We start from the raw sequence: 20,949 nt of genomic DNA, 5'->3' as shown, positions 1-20,949 counted from the left end.
TGGAAAAGCCTTTAAACTCCAACACCCACTAAAAAATGGAAACTCCAGCAGTGGAACCCAAGCCCTTCCAATAAAACGAAACCCCCATAAGACCTGGGATCTATCTTTTCTTCACGGCTATGTTCCCAGCATCTAGACTGGCATGGAGAGGTACCAGTCAGAGTGCTGTGAAACTGTCTCTTCTAATATCTCATTTTATCTCATCAACAAGGAAACTGAGGCTCAGAAAGACAGGAGATTTGCCCAAGATCACAAAGCTAGACTCAGGAAGCCAAACCGAGAACAATGGTTTCCCAAACTCTAGCTATGCCCATTCCACTAATTACCTATTATAAATACAATTAAAAATACCTGACACCCATCACTAGTATAGTTATATAGCATACTAAGTAAAGCCCTGTCTACTTATCAGCAACCAGAAGGAATAGCACTGTGAACAGCCAAGCCCATTAGACAAGCATGTGCTTCTGACACAATTACCATGTCGGCATACCCCATGTGGGTCCATACAAGTGTTCATTATTGTGACGGCTCCATGAGAAACAGCAAGCATCACTTCACACGCAACCAAGCAGAAAACCATCAACAGAAGATCAGCACTCTTTTTTTTTCTTATCTTTAAAATGGGAGGTAAATTCCAAAGTGCCTTCTCTCACTAGCCTAAATAAACTACCACATAACATCATGCTAGTGAACACACTGGCCCACAACAAGCTGAGCAAAGCAGATACCCAACTCCAGACACTCCTACAAAGAGCTTCAAGCATGGGCTTTATGCTAATTATTGGGTCCAGATGTTTCCTTAAAACCTTGAGAGAACCAGCGCTACTCTAAGAGCCCTCGCTGTGTCCAGGGAACAAGGCAGGTGCCGCAGCCAGCAGAGTGGCTCTCCTCGGCAGAGATCAGAGCAAGAGGAGCTCTTGGAATTCTACCAACAAAGTTCAATCCGTTAGCTAGGGAACTCCAGATTTACAAAAGGGAAAAGTACGCATGTCTAAATTCCAAAATGGTGGTAAGGGAATCAATAGAGGCTTACCTGTGAAGGTAAGGAGAAAGAAATCAAGCTATGCCACAAATATCAAACTTCTAGAATATGGGCAACGTGTGCGCAGTTTCAATGTGGTCACTTTCTAAGTCTGATGAAACTGGTTTTCATCTAGCATGACTGGCCAGAGGATAAACTTTCTTTTTTTTTTTTTTTAAAGATTTTATTTATTTATTTGACAGAGAAAAATCACAAGCAGACGGAGAGGCAGGCAGAGAGAGAGAGAGGGAAGCAGGCTCCCTGCTGAGCAGAGAGCCCGATGCGGGACTCGATCCCAGGACCCTGAGATCATGACCTGAGCCGAAGGCAGCGGCTCAACCCACTGAGCCACCCAGGCGCCCCGAGGATAAACTTTCTGATCCCCACAATCACTGGCTTATGTGCATGTCCCCCAATAGCCTACAGCCCAGGAGAAAGTCTTTTTTTTTTTTTTTTTAAAGGAGAAAGTCTTTTAATACCCAACCTCATTCCCTGAAAGCATCGAATGAGAAAAAAAACAAAATGGGAACCCCAATAGAAAAATGATTCGGCAGCCACCTAACTCTACTTAGGAAAGAATAAAAGCCATGCTTCTCCAATACATACAACAAGAAAGACGAAAGGAGGAGGGAAAAGGAGGAGGGAGTCAAAGGGAAGAAAAAGGAAAAAAATATCTGGAGAGGAAAAGGAATAATAAAAACAGGCCAACTGCACGCAATTAGAGCAGACTGCATGTAATTCCTCTCTCCCTCATGGGTTTATTTTTCTTGAGTGTCAGAAGGTCTATAGAACACAGCATTCCATATTCAAATATGTACAGCTACATTCCAAAGGGACGATCTGTGTTCAAATGATCTCTGTGGTGAGGATAAGCGTATTGTTTTTTAAACAATCCAATGCTGTCCACCCTAGTTACCTTAATAACACACTCTATGGCTTGTTTGTTTTTTCTTAAAAGGGATAAAGAATCTATAAAAGAGAGAGAACTATTACTGTAAAGATATAAGCTTGCATCTGGCTTAAATTAAACCCACATACGCAAAAGATATGAACTGTAGCCCTCGGCTAGCTCAAGCCTCGGCAAGATCAGATTACATTCACAGCACGTATTTCCTCCACCCTCTCTTCTTCTAACAAAACTTAAGTTTTGCTGGGCTTCACTCTCTCCTCCACATACAGGCCTCCAGGCCAGGCCACAAGGCAATGACCTACTGGTCTAAGGCCTGACTGGCTGTCTCCTGCCCCCTGCCAAGACTACCTGCAGAAACAGTCTTCTGGGAAGATTCCTCCCCCTATAAAGAGCCACAAGGTAGAGAAGGCACTTCTTCTGTCTCTGAGCACCACACACCTGACTCATAGGAATGCTGTTGGCATCTTGAGCATCCAAGAAGGGAGAACATCTGAGGACAAAGTGACACACAGCAGAGCTGTCATGCCACACATGGTCAGGTTCAACATGTAAGCATCCAGTTCTGGGAGAGAACACAGTCCCTACTACGAGAACAATGGGGTGCAGCTGAGCAAATAAGCTCTGGGGTACCTGGGTGGCTCAGTGGGATAAGCATCTGACTCTTGATTTCAGCTCAGGTCTTGATCTCAGGGTCATGAGTTCAAGCCCTGTATTGGGCTCCATGCTGGGTGTGAAGCTCACTTAAAAAAAAAAAAATTTAAAAACAAGGTGATAAAAAATCAGCCCTAAGAAACTGGAAACGCATCCAGAACTATCTCAGATAATTATTACTCCCCACGGGATTTTATGGCCCTCATACCTAAGAGCCATTGATTGTTGAAATGTCCCGTTTTTTCCTGATGCTCAAATTCTTAAAACTTAGTATCTGAGTCAATATCTGAGTAAGATAAATGATTAAATCTTTATTCTAACTGTACATAAGAATGAAACAAATCTTAGAGTTCCTCAAAGATTCTCTTTCTTCATATATTAGGGGGACCGCCCCCCCTGTGAAAATCAAGACCTAATTTTCAATAATATTCAATTTCAGTAACACCTAAGATAAGTGGTAAAAATCTTTTTTAAAAAGCCAAGACCTTGCTGCTCTCATTAAGAATTATATCAAGATGGGCCCTGGATGATGTACAGAATTACTGAATTACTATATTGCACACCTGAAACTAATAAAATACTGCATATTAACTACACTACCATTCTAATTTTTTAAGACACGACATCAAGAAAGATCTGTGCCAGGCAAAGTCTTCTCCATAAGCAACTAGGGTTAGCCCCAAAATAGATACCCTTTCCTGGAGTGGGGCTCAATAACCAGACGCTGTGAAGAAGTCATCAGGATCCCAACACCGATATCATTCTCGTCATCAAAATGCACATAAACCTTGTCACACTGGGCCCTCCAAAAGCACACACTAATCAAAGTGATGGAGACATCCAGAACCCTGCTGGCTCTTCATTAAGCAATGAAGCATTGTGTGGTCAAAATTATTGATGAACTGCATTGAATTCCTTCTCCCAGACGGGGCCCCAACTTTTTTTTTTTTTTTAAACAGCCAGAGCTGGAGCTGCATTCTTTCTGTGCAAAGCTCTCTAATCTTTGGATAAAATAACATAGTGGTTTGAAGATCAAGTCTGGGAACTAAAAGAACAGGATCAGAATTCCAGCTGTGCCTCCCACCAGCCATGCAACCGTAGATGTTACTTAGCCTTGCTGAATTTCATTTTCCTCTTAAGCAAAACAGGGATAGAATACCTACTTACTGCGGTGCTCTCAGGGTTAAATTAGATGCTCTACATAAAGTGCCTGGCATGCAGTAAATTCATAATAAATGGTGAGTCACTGTCATCCAATAGGGGTTCTGGGAAAAAAGGCACTATGTCCCTTTGTTCACTAAAAATGAAAGTAATAGTAAAAGTAAGAACCAAAATAACAGAGACAATATCAGCTATTTGTTGAGTATTGTTCTAGAGACTCTGCATGTGGCAATTCCTCTAATCTTCGTGACTCTTTGAAGCAGGAACTAAGATTATTCCCACGTGACAGATGCAGGAACAAAGACAAGATAAAGGATTTTCACAAAGCTACATAACCGATACATGGGAGAGCTAGGATTCAGAGCCAGGCTGTCCAGCTCCAGAAACCTTACTCAATAAAACCACCAATCCCAAATGACTTCATTATGCTAGAACCCAGGATAACCCTGACAATTCATTATCTGTTGAAAAAGCCAAAATCAAACTATTACTACCCATTTGGTGTTTACAGTCCTAGGCAATATGTTCTAACCGAGCCCCTAGACAAATTTCACCTATTTTCAGGATGTGGATTGTATATTTTAGGCCTTTCTCTTGAAAAGAATGTTTCTTGAGTCCTTTCACACATAGGTACCAGATACCAGCAACGTAGATGAAAAGGATCCTCTCAGTCTAGTGGGGGACAGAAGTAGCAAGATGAGCGTTAATATACATTCAAAACACTCATTACTGGTTTGGTCATTTAGATTCAGAAATTACTACTAGTTTGAAAAGTTGACACTTTTCTTCAAAGTAACCAACTGTCATATCTTGAGGAAGTCACACAATGGCCCTACATGGGAACTCTCAGTTAAACTCTTGAAATGCAAAAAGGCATCATGCTTAAAGAGCACCTATTCTCATTCTCAGTTGTGTTTGCTGAAGATGTATTTGCTCTCTAGCAAAATTTAAGTAACCTGAATAAAAAAGCCAAAAAAAAAAAAGTCCTGGTTATAAATGTCTTCAACATAAAAAACCACTTTGTTTTGGATTTTTGAACTGGCTAAGCTGACCAACCCCCAACTGGGGTTGGGGAGAAATGGCTGGAGGAGAAGTACAGAGTTAAGAGGAATACAAAGGACACAAATATGAAAAGATGCTCCATCACACTCATGGTAAAAGACATGAAAACTAAAAATTCAGAATGAAAAATTCCAAAAGCTTCATCATGTAATCATTGAACAGACTATTGAAACAGACGTATTCTTATTTAAGTGCCAGAAGAGAAAATGGGTACTAACCAATGAAATTTGCCAACAGCTATCAAAATTCCAAATGCGTACACACACTAAACCAGTTATCCTGCTTGTGGGAACATATCCAATAGATACATCTGCATATACGTAATGTAAAACAATTATGTATGGATGATGCATTATAACACTGCTGTAGTAAAAGATCAATGCCCATCAACAGGTGACATTATACAAAATACTGTGCAGTTATAAGGAGATTAAAAGAAGGTATCCATCCCAGTTACAGAAATATCTCTGAGTTACAAAATTCAGGGGCACCTGGGTGGCTCAGTGGGTTAAAGCCTCTGCCTTCAGCTCAGGTCAGGAACCCAGGGTCCTGGGATCAAGCCCCACGTAGGGCTCTCTGCTCAGCGGGGAGCCTCCTTCCCCCTCCCCCTCTGCCTGCCTTTCTGCATACTTGGGACTCTGTCTGTCAAATAAATAAATAAAATCTTAAAAAAAAAAAAAAAAAGCAAAATTCAGACCGTACACAATATACAGCAGCTTACAGGTTGAAAGCCAGGTGTGTGGCATTTACAAATACGTGAATACACATACACATACTTGCATCTGTGTGCACAAAAAAACAAACAAACAAAAAAACAGGGAAGGATTGAGAATAATGATGGGGAATGGTGAGAGGATACAAGGTAGATGAGGTACAGAGGTACAAATATGGGAGACAAATTTTTCATTGAGAAGTCTGCACAAACTGAAGTACTTAAAAGCTTTAGTAAGAGAACAGTATTTTGCATTAAAATATCCAAAGCATGAAGTGAACCCAGTTTGGTTGGTCTGCTTCCTTGGAGACAATCCAAAGGCCACAACTGCCATAAGCGACAGAGCCAACTTGCCCTGTCACCTAGTTCTGTCCTCACAGATGAGGTATATGGGTGCAAAAGCCTTCCAGCCTATTACAGCTCAAAAATACCATTAAGATAGCCTAAAATAAAATTGATTTTCTGGCATTTGAGATTTAAGATCGTTTCTACATCCTCTAAAGAAACGGACTGCCCATAGCTTCCAATTCAGTCTACATCACAAACCTGCCCCTTGTCCTCTGTAGGCTGTTGTCCTAAGCAGGGAAAGCTCAAAATCTAAGCTTTTAAAGTAGACCAGCATCTTTTAAGTAAATCAATTCTTCTTTCGTTAAAACACACACATACACACACACGGCTCCTAAGAAAACCTTGCTCATTTTTTATCCTTCTCCCCTTCGGTGTACAGTTAAAACAAAAAGGTGTCTTGGGCTAACAGTAACACTGGTGCATTTGCAGGTAGGCCAAAAGAATTATTCCTATCCTCTCCTGGAGGAGTAAAAACAGGGAACCTGGAAACAGATTTCTCTAAAAGTAGAAAAATTTTTTTAAAGGGGAATAAAACAGAATGGGAAGATTCATATTAATCTTCTAAGCTGGTCATACATAAACATCCCGGATCTCTGTCAGCAGCTCCCTCCACATTTATAGGGAAAAGCACAAACAAAATTGGTCTCACAAGCACAAGGTCATGTTTCCTCTCTATACCCCTTCCCTGCCCACTTCTGCTCCTAAACTCACAGGAAAAGGGTCAAACTTTGGTACAGATGAGTACTACGTGTTCCTAGTGCAGCATTATGCATCTGGTGGCTTCTCGATTAATGTGTTTTGTGATGTTCTTAGTATTGGAGCAACATTTGTACCACCATCACATGACGTTCTACAGAAAAGAAAAACACACGAATGTGCGGTTTCTTCCAGTGCCATCCATAACCAGGCTCAAAACAGTGCAAAGCCGACACCAGCAGTCTGTCCTCATCACGGCAGACACCAGGCAGTAGGCTTTTTCTGAGCTCATACCACAACTACCTTCTGAATAGGATCCTCACCCAACCCCATCAGAAAACTCCCTTGGTATCAACTGGTAATCTACAACCAGCCTAATATTATTTCTGTGTGAATCAAACTCCAAATTCTTTAGCTAAAAAAAAATAAGTTCTTTAGTTCAGCAGGCTTTTCCCAAAGAAGCTAACGACAAATCCACCAAGGTTAACTGCACGGGATAAATGCAGAGGCTGCAGACGCTGCATTTTAATAGGTCATAAGACAAAGTCTTGTCAAAATCAATCAACTCGCCACCCTATGACAAGGCCACCAAGCTGGAGCCTACACTGATCTCACACTTTCAAATCCTCTTCTCCATAAGCTTTGAAACACTTCAGTCAACAGGCATAAATATCTAACCGTAGCCAAAAAATATCATTCACTTTTAAAATTTGGATCATTAGCGCTTCTGCCATTTCATATATTTACACCCACACCAAAGAGTTATGCCAACGCACGGCATCTAGCCGTAAAACGAGAGACTAAACTGCGTGACTTTTCTAGCTTCAGTAAGCAGATCCAAATGTTGACCCTAGTCGGGTGGGTCAGCAAGAAGGAACTATAGTCTCTTAGCATATGGACCCTCCGAGCCCAGGCGCGAAAAGCTGTTATTACAATGGAATTAGAGCCAGGTCACTTGGAATGCCTAAAACCTTTTTTCCCCCCAAGTATTGCTACTCTGAGCGTTAATTTAGCTCAAAGACGACTTCACTTATTAGTAAGAGCCTCAAACAACTACTTCTTAGGTGGGGCTGGCTAGGACAAGGTTTCACTTTGGCAAAATATATTTCTCTCTTTAGCAGTAATTATTTCAGAATTCAACATTTGTAAACCTGACTCAGTACAGGATCCTACTAGAGAACAGGCCAGGCATTCAACCTTTGGGGTCACAGAAAAATACAAGCTAACCTCAGTGTCAGAGTTTAAAATTTCCCTTTCCAACTCTGTGATCCAGGAGGGATGGTGAACTGAGGGTCGTCAAGGTATCCTAGCACGTGTCCAGGCAAGCGACTCGGGGACAGGGCGGGGGATCTGACCGGCAGGCTGTACAGATCACCAGGATCATCTGCACAATCATTTAGTCCCACACCCACGCTGCCAATAATTTTAAGAGACCATTCGTTGTTGGGCCCCAAAACAGAAAACTTCTACTTCCCAAGTACATACATGCCTCCCTCCCCCAAATATACCAGCTCATGACGTCAGTGGAAGGACAGCACTCGTTCCCCACAGAGTTGGCAGTAAAGGAAGGCACGGCGATCAGCTGGCAATCACGGTGGGACTGCTTGTTTTGTTAGAAAGGAACACAGAAACAAGGTTCTTTCTGAAAGAAGGTTGTGAGACTGGTAAATTCTAGCAGGAAAAAGCAGGAAGATAGTTTTTTCTAAGTCTGCATGTCAGAACCTGGGCAACTGTGGGGAGTTGTCCCATTTCTCCAATGTGACCCCAGATTGAATATTCACTTAAAAAGAGGTTAATACCTATCCTTTATTCAACCTATATTTACTTAGGGTGTGATAGCATCTAAACAACACACATTTCTCCATCACTGTTAATGGCCACTAGTCAGCAGATGCTTTAAAAAAAAAAAAAAAAAAAGGTGAATTCAACTCTGTGCCAGCCACAACGTCTTCTCACCAAATGAGTTAGCATGAAAATGAAGCATTTTATAAACGAAAATCTGTCACCCTTTGACAGGTTTTAAAAGTAACTGTACTTTATTAACCTTACATAGCCCCCACCGTGCTTCAGGAGTCATTAACTTCCATACAGTATACTGTCTGGAATACAGTATACACTGGACAAATCACCTGAACAACGGGACAAGTGCGTCCAATAAACCAGCGAGCTTCATTATTCTCAGATGTCCCACCTGAACAAGCACTTATGTTAATGATAACCTGACAAAATTCAACATCTGTCTAGAAAAATGCAAACAAGTAGGCCAAAACTAAACTCTGGCCACAAAAAATGCCCTTTTCATAGCACTTGGACCAAACATAATGGAACGTATTCCCTCGCCAAACACTATACTTACCCAGCTTCCATGTACTCTGCACATTAGTAGTTTCCAAATTTTCAGCCTCCTGGATATTGACAGACTCAAAAGCAAACTTTCTTCAAAAGCAAAAACAAGCAAGGATATACCACAAAACCCACTGCTACAACACTGAGATTTCCTCAAAATGTCCCCTTTAAATACATACGCAGCTTTTTAAAAAGTACATCGTGCCTGTTGTCTCCTATTCCCTGTCATTAGGAGACTGTGGAAAGCTGATCGAAAGCCAGCTTCCAAAAGCTTAATGAGCAAGCCTGGCCCCACCCAGGCTGGACCCCGCTAGCGGAAGGCATGCTCAGTAGAAAAGCCCAGCGTGGTTCCAAGTTACTTCATTCCTCAGCTAGAAAATCCACACGGGTCAAAGAAAAAGTCATCTCCCCGCTGCCTGTTCTACCCACTAAATGAGCACTTCACAAAAAGAATGGTTTTAATAAAGACTGATTTTATGCTTATAGTTGTTATACTATTGCTGAAAAACTCCATTTTTGTATCATTTCGGCTTTGCCTTGGGTTCACAGCACCCCTCAACTTTTCCTTCCACCCCTCAACTTCGTTTTTATTTCTGTCATTTTAATCTACCCTACAAATAGACACCAAAAGCATATGTCTATAACATATAATCTAAGCTTCCAAGGTAAACTGCATCATTTTCAGATATAGAAAAACTGGATAGACACATAGATATTTCATTTTTAGGTCTTGAAAACCGGACTATTTTGATTCATTTATAAAAGAATTTGCTTATTCACCTGTATTTAAAAATAAAGGCTCCTTTTAATTTAGATTTGTAGGTACAATCATACAGTGACAAAGCTGATAATGCCTTTTGTTATTGTCAATCCTAAATGAGAAACGATGGATACAAAAGGTAATCCTATATCCATAAGTCATATGAATATAGACAAATAATGGAAAGCAAAATACATTTAAAGGCACTAAAGAAAAATGCACTAATTTTAAGATTCAGGTCAGAGAGATCTGAGAAATGACTAAATTTTCCTTAACTGTCCAATACCAACCCTCCGCCCCTTACATTTCTACCTAAATTCGGGTGTAAATGTGTGTTCCGATGTAGGTGTCTACACTAGTAAAGAAGAACCAAGATAGACTCTGGATCCTAGTACACATTTTTACCACCTCATGCCGCTACCATATCGCTCTCCAACAAGCAGTTCTTAGGCCAAGGAGTATTACAGGCTCACTTCACCTATAGAGTCTTGAAGAAAAGCCTTAAATTACAACAACAACAAGAACAACAAAAACCCCACAAAAGATATTTAAATAAACAAGATGCCATCTGTAGCCACAGGGAGAGAAAGGTAAGCTGTGCTTTATGGTAACCTAGTGAAAATATGCTCCAGCAGCCTCTCTGAGGAGATTGATCTCTGTCAAAATAAATACAAAACTTGAAAAGAAAAAAAAAAGGTAAAAAGGGTAAATATATAATGGAAGTAAACTTTAGTAACCAAAAAGGAGATGTGGTGAGTTTTGGGAATTTTTTTTGTGGGGTTTTTCTGGTAGAACTTTCAAGTAGAGCCAATCTTCATCAGTTCAAAGTATCATCTTTTATTTAGATTATGTTATTCCTTTAATATTAAACGTGTTTATTAAGCAGTGTTATGCAATGGCAGATTTTCTTCAATATACTTGAAAAAATATTGGCTCCAAACCTTTTTCTGAAACTTATTACTCTGTGGAGTCCCTAAGTCTCCAAACTCCTGCCACGTAGTGCTACACCCCGTGAAGCTGATGATGGTAAATCTCCACAGTCCATCGCAGACATCTCCTATCACCCCTGGACTCCCTATATTTTTAACTCTCCTACAGCTCTAGACAAATTGTGTCCCCAAAATTCATACATTGAAGCACTAACTCTCAATGTGATGATATTTGGTGATGGGATGTTTTGGATATAACTCGATTTAGATGAGGTCACAAGGGTGGGGCCACCATGATGGAATCAGTGCCCTTGTAAGAGACACAGCAGAGAGCTAGCTCACTCTCTCCTGTTCTCTCTTGCTTCACTATGTAGCAGCCAGCTACAAGCCATCAGAAGAGAGCCCTCACCAGACACACGCCTTGCCAACACCTTGATCTTGGACTTCCAACCTCCTGAAATGCGAGATAAGTCACTCAGTGGTGCTGTCTCAGAGCAGCCCAAGCTGATTAAGGCACCTACTTTCTGAATATGGAGCGCAATGCTACAGCTCAAGCCCCTCTGTTGTCTTCAATATGAAAGATCCTGCTCTTAAGACATCTGAATTTCACTGTTTAAACAAAGATTAAGAAAAGACAGGAAAGTGAGTTTTATGGCACCATAATTTGGAAAGAGAACAAACCAGTCCTATGGTAGATAAAAAGAGAACACAAAAAATACAAGTGAGTTTCCCAATTCATACACCCAGTAAGGTGGTAGACTCAGCATTTACACCAATTCCATCTGTCTTCAAAGCCAAGGCTACTTGGCGGTATCATGGTGAGCTCAGCTGCTTTCCCAAGCCAATGTACTTTTCCAGCAATGCTGCATTACTGCTATTTTAACACCTTTGTTCTCCAAATGGGTAAACTGAACCCAAAGAAGCGAAATGACTTCTCAAAGGTTACTAAGTGGGTTACTGGCGGAGAAGTACACAAACCAAGACCAGGGTCATTTAAAACATTCATTCCCAATAAGATTTTAAATATGTTAAAGTACACAAAATATATAAGGTGAACATTCACAAATGTCTTCCCATAAAAACACTGTTAATACAGATTTATATCTATTACATCTGTCTTGGGAACACCCTAAATCATGTTCTGACATGGTCCCTTTTTTCCATTAGAAGAGGTAATTAGGGGTACCTGGCTGGCTTGGTGAGGGGAACAGACAGCTATTGGGAGTAGAGATTACTTAAATAAAACTTTAAAAAGGCATGGTGGGTGGGGAATTAGATTATCCTCAGAATACTTTTTGTTCTTTTAGAATGCTATTTTTTAAGTATTCAGGAAAGTTGGTCAGGGTTAGAGTATGAGACATTTTTCCTATATTTGTATATGTGGGTTTGTATGCATATAGAATTTTATGCTAAATCCAGTATCATAATTTCCTGACCTTTAAAACTATCTTATCTTCTACTTTATGAAAACAAACAAACAAACAAACAAACAAATGTAATTGACTAGGATGTAGAGGACCTGATAACCTAACCGGTGACTCATAACTCCCAAACCATAAGAGACAGAAACTCTGTGCAGAAAATAAAGCTACCAGTGTTGCAGAAAGACAATGACGACCATTCCTTTGGCTCCTCCACCTTTATCCCTTCAGCTTCTGCCTGAGAAGCAATTATCATCTGTCACACCAGGGGGGAAAAAGCAAATATTTTTCTGGCATAACTCTAAAATAACCTAAAAAATACTCCCTAAAACTCACTATTTTTTATTCTACTGATTTTACAGAGAATCCATTCTTCCTACCTACCAATCCGCATGCAAGACCATACTTCCCGAACAAACATGGAGAAAAGTTTTATCACTCTTTTAACCTGGATGAGCTTCCACTGGTCTGTAAAATGTTGTAACAGCCCACATTTCATCACTGTTATCTGATATTTGATGTCAGCAAAAAGAAAAAAAAAAAGCCCACTCACTAGTTCCATGGCTTCTTTGCTAAGTTCTCCTTTGACCACATACCACCACAGTTTAGCTTCTCTCAGGTTCTAAATCCAGAAAAACTCCACAATTTGCCAAGTCTCATCCCTACCACATTTTTAAAAATGTAATATTCAGAAGTACTATAGATTTATGAGACTTTGGAGGGGGAAAATAAGCTATATGGCCCTAGATTTTTTTTTTTTTTAAACAAAGGGCTTGTAGATAAAGAATAGGAACAGGTATGGGGGAAGACAAAGCATAAAGAGGTGGTGGTTAAGAATCCCTATCAAAAAGTTAATGTTCTGACACCATCTAAAAGGTGTTAAGATAAAAGGATTTGTTAAGAGCTTTAACTCAAAAGTCAAAAGCATCACTGTTAGAATTATACTTTCAGGAAACTACCGTAACCTAGCATTTACTTTAAAATGTATTATTTTCATTCAGTTATGCCAAAGGATCACTTGCTGAGTTCCTTCTTTGCACCAGACACTAAAGCCTTAGGGCTCAAAGGTTCTTCCCCATTCCAGCCCTCTGAGAATCCACCAGTCTGGAAAGAAAGGCACATACATAAATAATTACAGCACGTGGGATAAGGGCTACAGCAGAGGGACAGGAAGGGCACAGCAAAGTGGACAACTCCCTTGAGGCCAAAGAAGGCCTTACAAACTTACAGTGTTTAGGTTCCTTTGTATTGTTTTAAATGAACAAATACCACTGCTAATAATGTGGCAATGACACCCACTTTGCCTTAGATGTTAAAAACAATAAAAACATTCACATAAAAAGCAGAAACAAAGACCTTGCTAGCATCTGGGAAACACCGTACAAATGGCCAAACAAAACAGGGTTTTCATAAAATAAAGAATTTAGAACCAAAAGGGGTCTCAGCATCCATGTACTTCTAGGTCTCAGCATCCAAGTACTTCTAGCTCCATGTACTTTTCATAGGTGGGGAAGCTAAAGCCCAGAAGTTAGACAACTCATCCGTGCTATGCAGTAAGCCTGCAGCAGAGCCCAGACTGGGGGTCACATTCTAACTAATAAATAATCCCACTGTCTTTCCCTGGAGGACGTTACCCTGGCTGGATGAGAAGGAAAGAGCAGAGACACTAGTATGGAGAAAGCAGGGCATAGAGACCCTTTATAGCTCTCCAATGGCCAGAAGGCATTAAGAGCCCAGAGAGAAGGCATCTGGTGGACCTCAATGCTCCTCAGCTCTGCCCCCACTCTCTGCACCGAAGAAAAACCCTACACTCCCATTCCTTGCTCCTACCAGGGCGAGCCTGGGACACGTTACAGCGTATGGGATATGCAGCACACAGCTACAGATCATACCCTGGGCACGTACGACACCAGAGTGAGTTTCTCCTCACATCACCCGCTTCAGTCCTCCCTCTGCCTGACACAGGCCTTAAGCGCTTGTCTGGACACCCACGTACTTATCATTTGGTGAGCTCCGTCATTTGAAAATATAGCTCCATTTTATAGCTTCGCCTTTACAACTTAACTCTCTGGGGCTGAATGATCAAAGAAAACCCCCAAGCACAGGAGCTAATGTGCCTTGTGCCCACAGTCCACAGGTCCTGCCCAACCCAAACAATAAAGCCAAACCAGCACCAAGCCAGCGTACTCACCATTACCTTTGCCAAGGAGATCTTGATCTCAGTTCTGTACTCTTGGGTTTTGCTGAGATCCTTTCATTCGCTAAGGACTGCTCTCTGTTTATGGATAGCTATTGGGGTTACAGACCTGGGTAAAACTTGGCTCCAGCAGTGCAAGAGAAGAGTATTTAAATAAATATCTACAGGGCAGAGAAGAAGAGCTCAAATGCAGGCAAAACGATTCAATAGTAACAGACTTGATGAGGCAAGAACGCTCCCCACAGTGACATCTGAGCTGACCTTGAAGGATAAGGAGGAGCTTAGTGGGCTGACTGGAAGGGGCAGAAGCACAGCCCTCCCTGTGGGAACAGTAAGTGAAGGGCACAGAATCAGGAAAGATAAAAGCACTGAGGAGAATGAACGGTAAGTACCCCATCTGCCTGGAACACAGGGCGAGAGTGTAGGAGACGGACAAGGGAGGCAGCAGCCGAGTCATGAGTGATCGGTATGCTTAGGTTCGGTGCTTTAACTCTATCCTACAGGTGATGGAAAATATTAATTTTGCATTTCTGGAGGATTATTTTGGCAGTCACATGAGAACAAGTGACACAATGAAAGGAAACTGGTTAAGACAATGCTCCAGTGATCCAGGAAACAACATCTAAACTAAAGGCAACAAAGATGCAAATGAAGAGACAGGAGTTGATAAATCCTTGGGAGGTAAAATGGACAGGAGCTGATAATGAATCACACTGTGGGAGTAACACAGAACAAACTTCCCAGGTTCCTGGCAGTCAAGGTCAGACAGTGTGGTGCCACTAACCTAGACCGGGATTTCCAGAACATGTAGGAAACAGGGATGACAGAAAGCCCAAGCCGCATTTGGACTGAAGGGACAGTGTACAACTAGGTGAGGGCTGGAGATGTGTGTCTGAACCACACAGTCTGGTTTCCATGCTCAGACGTGGAACTAGTTGGTCCATCAGTGTTATTTGAAGCCACAGAAGTAGATGAAACCCCAGGCAAAACAGAAGAGAAACGCTCAGGATGAAGCCCCAGGCAGACAGAAAGGAAGCTGTAAGAGGGGGCCAGAAGGATCAGCCTAAGAGAAAGACAGCAAACCATGAACATATTGCCAGGAGGGAAGAGTCAGGCTGGGAGGAGTGGACAAGGGGGCCAAGGGCACATTGCTTCAGGCACCAAGAAGGTTTTTAACCGTTGTGAAAAGACGGCTGGTAACCTCGAAGAGTGAGTTCAGCAGACAGGAGGAGAAACAGCCAACTGGCCAAGGAATACTGGACAGGGAAGGGTAAGTAAGAGCCAAGTGTAGAGTCCCCTCCAGCTTAGCAGTGGAGAGAAAGCTAGAAGATAGGGAAGGAATAGCTACGGGATGTACAAGGCTGTGGGAAGATGTTAATGCACAGGAGGCATTCTAGGGGTTCTGTTCGCTGCAAGCTTTCGGTGGGAAAGACCACGTAGGGAAAGGTTCAAGACAGGAAGGAGAAAAGAGGAAAATGGATGGCAGGTAGCTCAGAAGGCAGAAGAAAAAGGATCAAAACCACGAAAGAAGCGGTGCCGGGCAGGCTCAGGCATAGCACGTGACTCTCAACTCTGGGTCAGGAGTTGGGAGCCCCAGGCTAGGGGGAGAGGTTACTTTAAAAAGTACACGCAACAGGACGCCAGGGTGGCTCAGTCAGTTAAGCATCTGCCTTTGGCTCAGGCCATGATCCCAGAGTCCTGGGATGGAGCCCCACACAGGGCTTCCTGCTTGGCAGGAAGCCTGCTTCTCCCTCTCCCTCTGCCTACAGCTCTGCCTATTTATGCTCTCTCTCTCTCTCTCTCTCTGTTAAATAAAGAAATAAAATCTTAAAAAAAGAAGAAAGGAAAAGTGCATATGTGCCGGCACACCTCCCCCCCACAGAAGAGATTCAACTTGGACAGCAGGAGGGACACCCCCACTCCAGAAACCACAGGGAAGGTAACTGGAAATACATATGGGCCAAGAGAGGAAGTGGCCTGAGGAAGGTAGAGAGATAGGGATACATCTAAAGTCCTGTTCTCGAGCAGCTCTTTCTGCCCATAGGTCCTGTCCCCGTGCTTTAATAAACCACCATTTTGCACCAAAAATAAAAAAATAAAAAAATAAAGCCCTGTTCTCCATCCCAGATAGCTTTGATACCTTCTTTGGAGGTTTTTTTTCCCGTTATTTTTGTTTATTTGTTTGTTTTTAAAGTAGGTTCCATGTCCAATGTGGAGCCTTATTGTGGGGCTTGAAACTCACAACCCTGTGATCAAGACCGGAGCTGAGATCAAGAGTCAGATGCTTAACCATCTGAACCATTTCCAGGCGCCCAAATACCTTTGGAGAATTTAAAGGAAGAAAAGAAAAACTGAGGAGAAGGGAAAATCATGGAAAAAATATGGTCAATCCCCTACAATACACTCATTGAGAGCTCTCTTAGCAGTCACGTCAACACAGGATTCAAAACTGGTTAAACTGAACTATTTTCCATATGAAGTTATTGGTGTTTTAAAAACTTCGGGATTCCCTGAATAATCCTCTAATATATTAACTTGATTTGTAAATCAAAATCCAGTAAAGTACCCAAAGGAAACATAATCAAACAAGTGCCATCTTCTTCTCCGTTTAGCTGCAGAAAAGAAGTTAAATAGCTCACTGAAATCACAAGGTTTGGAGAGGGCTGTTTTAATTGGAGCGTGTGCCAAGGATTTGGCTAAATGTATCTTATAAGACACAAAAACTGTAACTGTAATTCCTATTCTCACACTGTGAAGCCTGTGTCTCCATAAAATGCCAGTTTAAAAGACAAGACAATAAAGAGCACCGTCACCACCAGAGCCCTGTAAGAATATGTGAAAGGTTATGAAACAAAACTCCTTTTATAGAGTTGAATCCTTTCCAGGGTGGGCCTTTAAGACATTCTGACAGTGCACACAAATACTATCTCTGGAACAAAACCAAAAAGGCACAGCTGCAAGACATCTTCCACTGAAGTAGTAACGGACTCAATAGCAGCCCTTCCTTTAGGCAAGAGAGTCTATAAAAGCCCAACGCAGAGCTATTTTCCCTTACCAACTGCTTCGTGGAACTACTTTCTCCTGATCCAAACCATAGCTTTATTAAAAACCTAAAATGGACAGCACGGACAGTATAACTTCACAATAGATTTGTGAAAGAAAATATAAATAAAACTTGAAAATAGTAACTACTCTCTGGTTTTCATTAAGAAAAATCCCCAAGTGAACCGAAACTATCCTAAGAATACATGGAGATACATATTTTTTAAATTATAGTCCTTCACCATCACAAACAGGAAATTTGGATGGATTAGCAGGATTTGTTTTTCCCCCAACCCTCTAAGAAGTTAGTAACCAAAAAAATTAAGATGATTAGCAACAGTATTCTCAATGCTGATGTATTGTGAATTTACGATATGGATATTTATGACAGCTAAGAATGAAAAAGTCAAAGACATTTTTGAAATCAATTAGGAAGAGCCTACAACAATTCAGGTAAGCAAATCCATGATTTATTTGCCATGCTTTCCCTGCTGTAGTTTTGACTGTTTCTATAGCAACACCCAAAAAATTCTCTTATACAAATACTTCTGCAGCCAAGATAAAAACCAATAACCACTTCTCTAATTCATTTCTATTATGGTTTCCAACAACAACACACACACACACACACACACACACACAAAAAAAAAAAATCAGCCTTCTGGGGCGCCTGGGGGTGGCTCAGTCTATTAAGTGTCCAATCCTTGATCTCATCAGCTCAGGTCTTGATCTCAGGGTCTTGAGTTCAAGCCCCATATAGGGCTCCACACTGAGTATGGAGCTCACTTAAAAAAAAAAAAAAAAAAAAAACAGGGCACCTGGGTGGCTCAGTGGGTTGAGGGGCTGCCTTCGGCTCAGGTCATGATCTCAGGGTCTTGGGATCAAGTCCCGCATCGGGCTCTATGCTCAGCCGGGAGCCTGCTTCCCTCTCTCTCTCTCTCTCTGCCTGCCTCTCTGTCTACTTGTGATCTCTCTGTCAAATGAATAGATTAAAAAATCTTTAAAAAAAACAAACAAAAAAACACAAAAAACAAACAAAAAAGCAAAAAAACACAAAACAAAAATGAAAAACAGCCTCCCTAAATTACATTCTAGAAACTTGAACACCTAAGGCTTAAATATACCAATTGCAGATACTGCACAAGTTAATGACAAAAAAAGTATAATTCTGTTACTACCTTGGCAATAACTCATTTTGAACAACAAAAGAGACAAGAGAGCAAAAGAAAGTCATTACTAACAAATGACTTGGAATATTATCTAAATTCTAGAGAAACAGAACACTGAAAACTTTCTGCCAAAACGTAAAGCAAAGAATTCAATATTCCAAAGTCAGAAGATAAGCAAATTTCTCTACGTTAAGCTTCAGACTTGCTTTCAAAATCTCTCGTTAGTGCTATTGTTTTGAAGTAAACAAAATATTTTACTAATAGCAATAGGTCTGCCTATTTTGTTAGCAAACACTCCACAGAATGTTTACAAATGTCCATATTTATGCCTCAATACATCTCTGAGACAGCAAGTGTTACCAACTTCATTTTATACGTGAATAAAATGAGGCTCAGAGAAAGGAAATAACTTTCCTTACTAAGCCTGGAATGCAAAAGAGTACAGCGAGTAATTGAAGTCCTACAGTTAGACAACCTGAATCTGAATCCTACATAGTGAGGGGGTTACTATGTAGGAGATAGATACCCGAGATTTGAATCCCATTCTATTTTATTTTAAACACATCCTTGACATTACACCATGGTTTGTATGCAACCTCCCCATTATACATAGCCAAACGCCAAACTCAGCCTTTCCCATAAAGTCCCACCTACCCATGCCTCACACTTCCAGGTAAACTTCATACATAAGGACTATACTTAACTGTTTCTACTCTACCCCATACATTTTTCTCAAAGATTCTTTTAGAGATACATAAGGAAAATTGCAAAAACACAACCAAAAGTGCTGGATCTATTTTCCAGACACGTACATATACATCAACATACACTTACCTGGCATATAAGGTTAATAACAGCTAGATACACCACATCATACCTTCTTTAAAGCATGGAGAGGCATTTGAGAAGATCAGAGCAGTGCAAAGAAAAAAGCCATCCCTATAAACTTGTGAGTTAACTGTAAATGCATTAAAAAAAAAAAAAAGTGTATGTCCTCGGGTACTACAAACACATACCCCAGATTTCCCAGAACAGTTCTGATTTCAAATATTCTATCCCACTTAATAGTGGGTTTGGGACTAAAGAGTAACTGCAGGCTACAGCAGTTAATAGAAGCAACTTAAAACTTTACAAGAAATGGTAGATTCACATTGATAGGAAAAAGGGACAGCAAGATAGGTGGAAAAAGTCCTCAGGGTGAAGCAGTAAGATGCACAAGACATTCTGGGAGATCTGGGGGGAGCAAGAATGGTAAGTAGGGCAGTGGGCTCACCATGATCACTCAATCAATCAAATACAAAGGTAAGCTAGAGGCTGTGCTGCAATAGGGTATTTGGAAAGACCGTAGGGCTCTGAAGTCCAGGATAAGGACTCGAAGCTAAAGAAGATAGGCTAGCCCTCCTAAAGTCTGTTGGGGGTTTTGTTTTGTTTTGTTTTGTTTTGTTTTGTTTTACAAAGAGCTTTATGGAGCTACCATACAAGTCACCCACTTTAATTGTACAAGTCAGGGATTCTCAGTATAGTCAGCTGTGCAACCGTCACCACAATCTGAGAACATTGTCATCAACCCAAAAAGAAACCCCAAACTTCCTAACTCATTCTGTGAGGCCTGATACCAAAGCCATCACAGAAAGAGGAAACTACAGGCCAGTATTCCTAATTAATATGTTAGCAAAAGTCCTCCACAAAATACAGGTAAACTAAATTCAGCAAGATATTAAAAGGAACTTACACCAAGACCAAGTGGAAATTATTCCAGGAACACGAGGGTGATTCAACCCACAAAATTCAATCAATAATCATGTTCATGAAAGAAAAAAGCAAGATTCTCTCAACAGAAAAAGCATTTGACAAAAATCCAACATCCCTTCATGATAAAACATTCAACAACCTAGGAATAAAAGGGAACTTCCTCAATGTGATAAAAGGCATTTACAAAAATGTACCTCACACTTAAGGGTGAAAGCTTTCCCCCCTGACATCAGGAACAAGACAGATGTCCTTCTCACCACCTCTAATTCAACATTGTGCTTAAAGCTAGTGCAATTAAAGAAAGTTAAATAAAAAGCATCTAAATAGGGTAAGGAAAAATTAAATGATCTCTATTTGCAGATGGTATGATTGTTAGATTAAAAATCTTAATTTAAAAAAAGCTAGTAAAAGAGCTCAGCAAAATTGCAAGATAGAAAATTAATATACATATTCAGTTGTATTTCTATACGTAAACAATACAAAAATAATCCTGCCTGGCATAAAAAAAACGAAGTAAATTTAACCAAGTACATAAGACTTATAAACTGAAAAATACAAAACATTGCTCCTAAAAAAAATCAAAGACAACATATATAAACCATGTCCATGCATTCAAACACTTAATACTGTCAAGATGGCAATAATCCCCAAATTGATTGCCACATTCAATGTAATCTCTACTAAAATTCTAACTGCCTTTGTGTGTGTATGTGTGCAGAAATAGGCTAATCCTAAAATTCATATGGAATTGCAAGGGACCACAGATAAC

At 40.8% G+C, this 20,949-nt stretch overlaps 1 protein-coding gene across 12 annotated transcripts in view; it reads right to left on the bottom strand.

Moving 5' to 3' along the window:
- EPB41L2 (erythrocyte membrane protein band 4.1 like 2) overlaps positions 1-20,949 on the bottom strand; it is a 213,463-nt gene that overhangs the window by 118,701 nt on the left and 73,813 nt on the right. The window contains exon 1 of one of the 12 annotated variants that reach the window (XM_044248931.1): positions 8,921-9,177. The exons of the other annotated variants lie outside the window; for them this stretch is intronic. The gene's annotated coding sequence lies outside the window, so the exon portion shown is untranslated. Of the gene's footprint in view, positions 1-8,920; positions 9,178-20,949 lie in introns of those variants that run through there. 12 annotated transcript variants of the gene reach the window in all.

This window comes from Neovison vison, chromosome 1 (genome assembly GCF_020171115.1).
Source record: "Neovison vison isolate M4711 chromosome 1, ASM_NN_V1, whole genome shotgun sequence".
Taxonomy (NCBI): domain Eukaryota; kingdom Metazoa; phylum Chordata; class Mammalia; order Carnivora; family Mustelidae; genus Neogale; species Neogale vison.
Note: the sequence above shows the minus strand (reverse complement) of the source record. Positions and strands in the feature narration are given on the sequence as shown.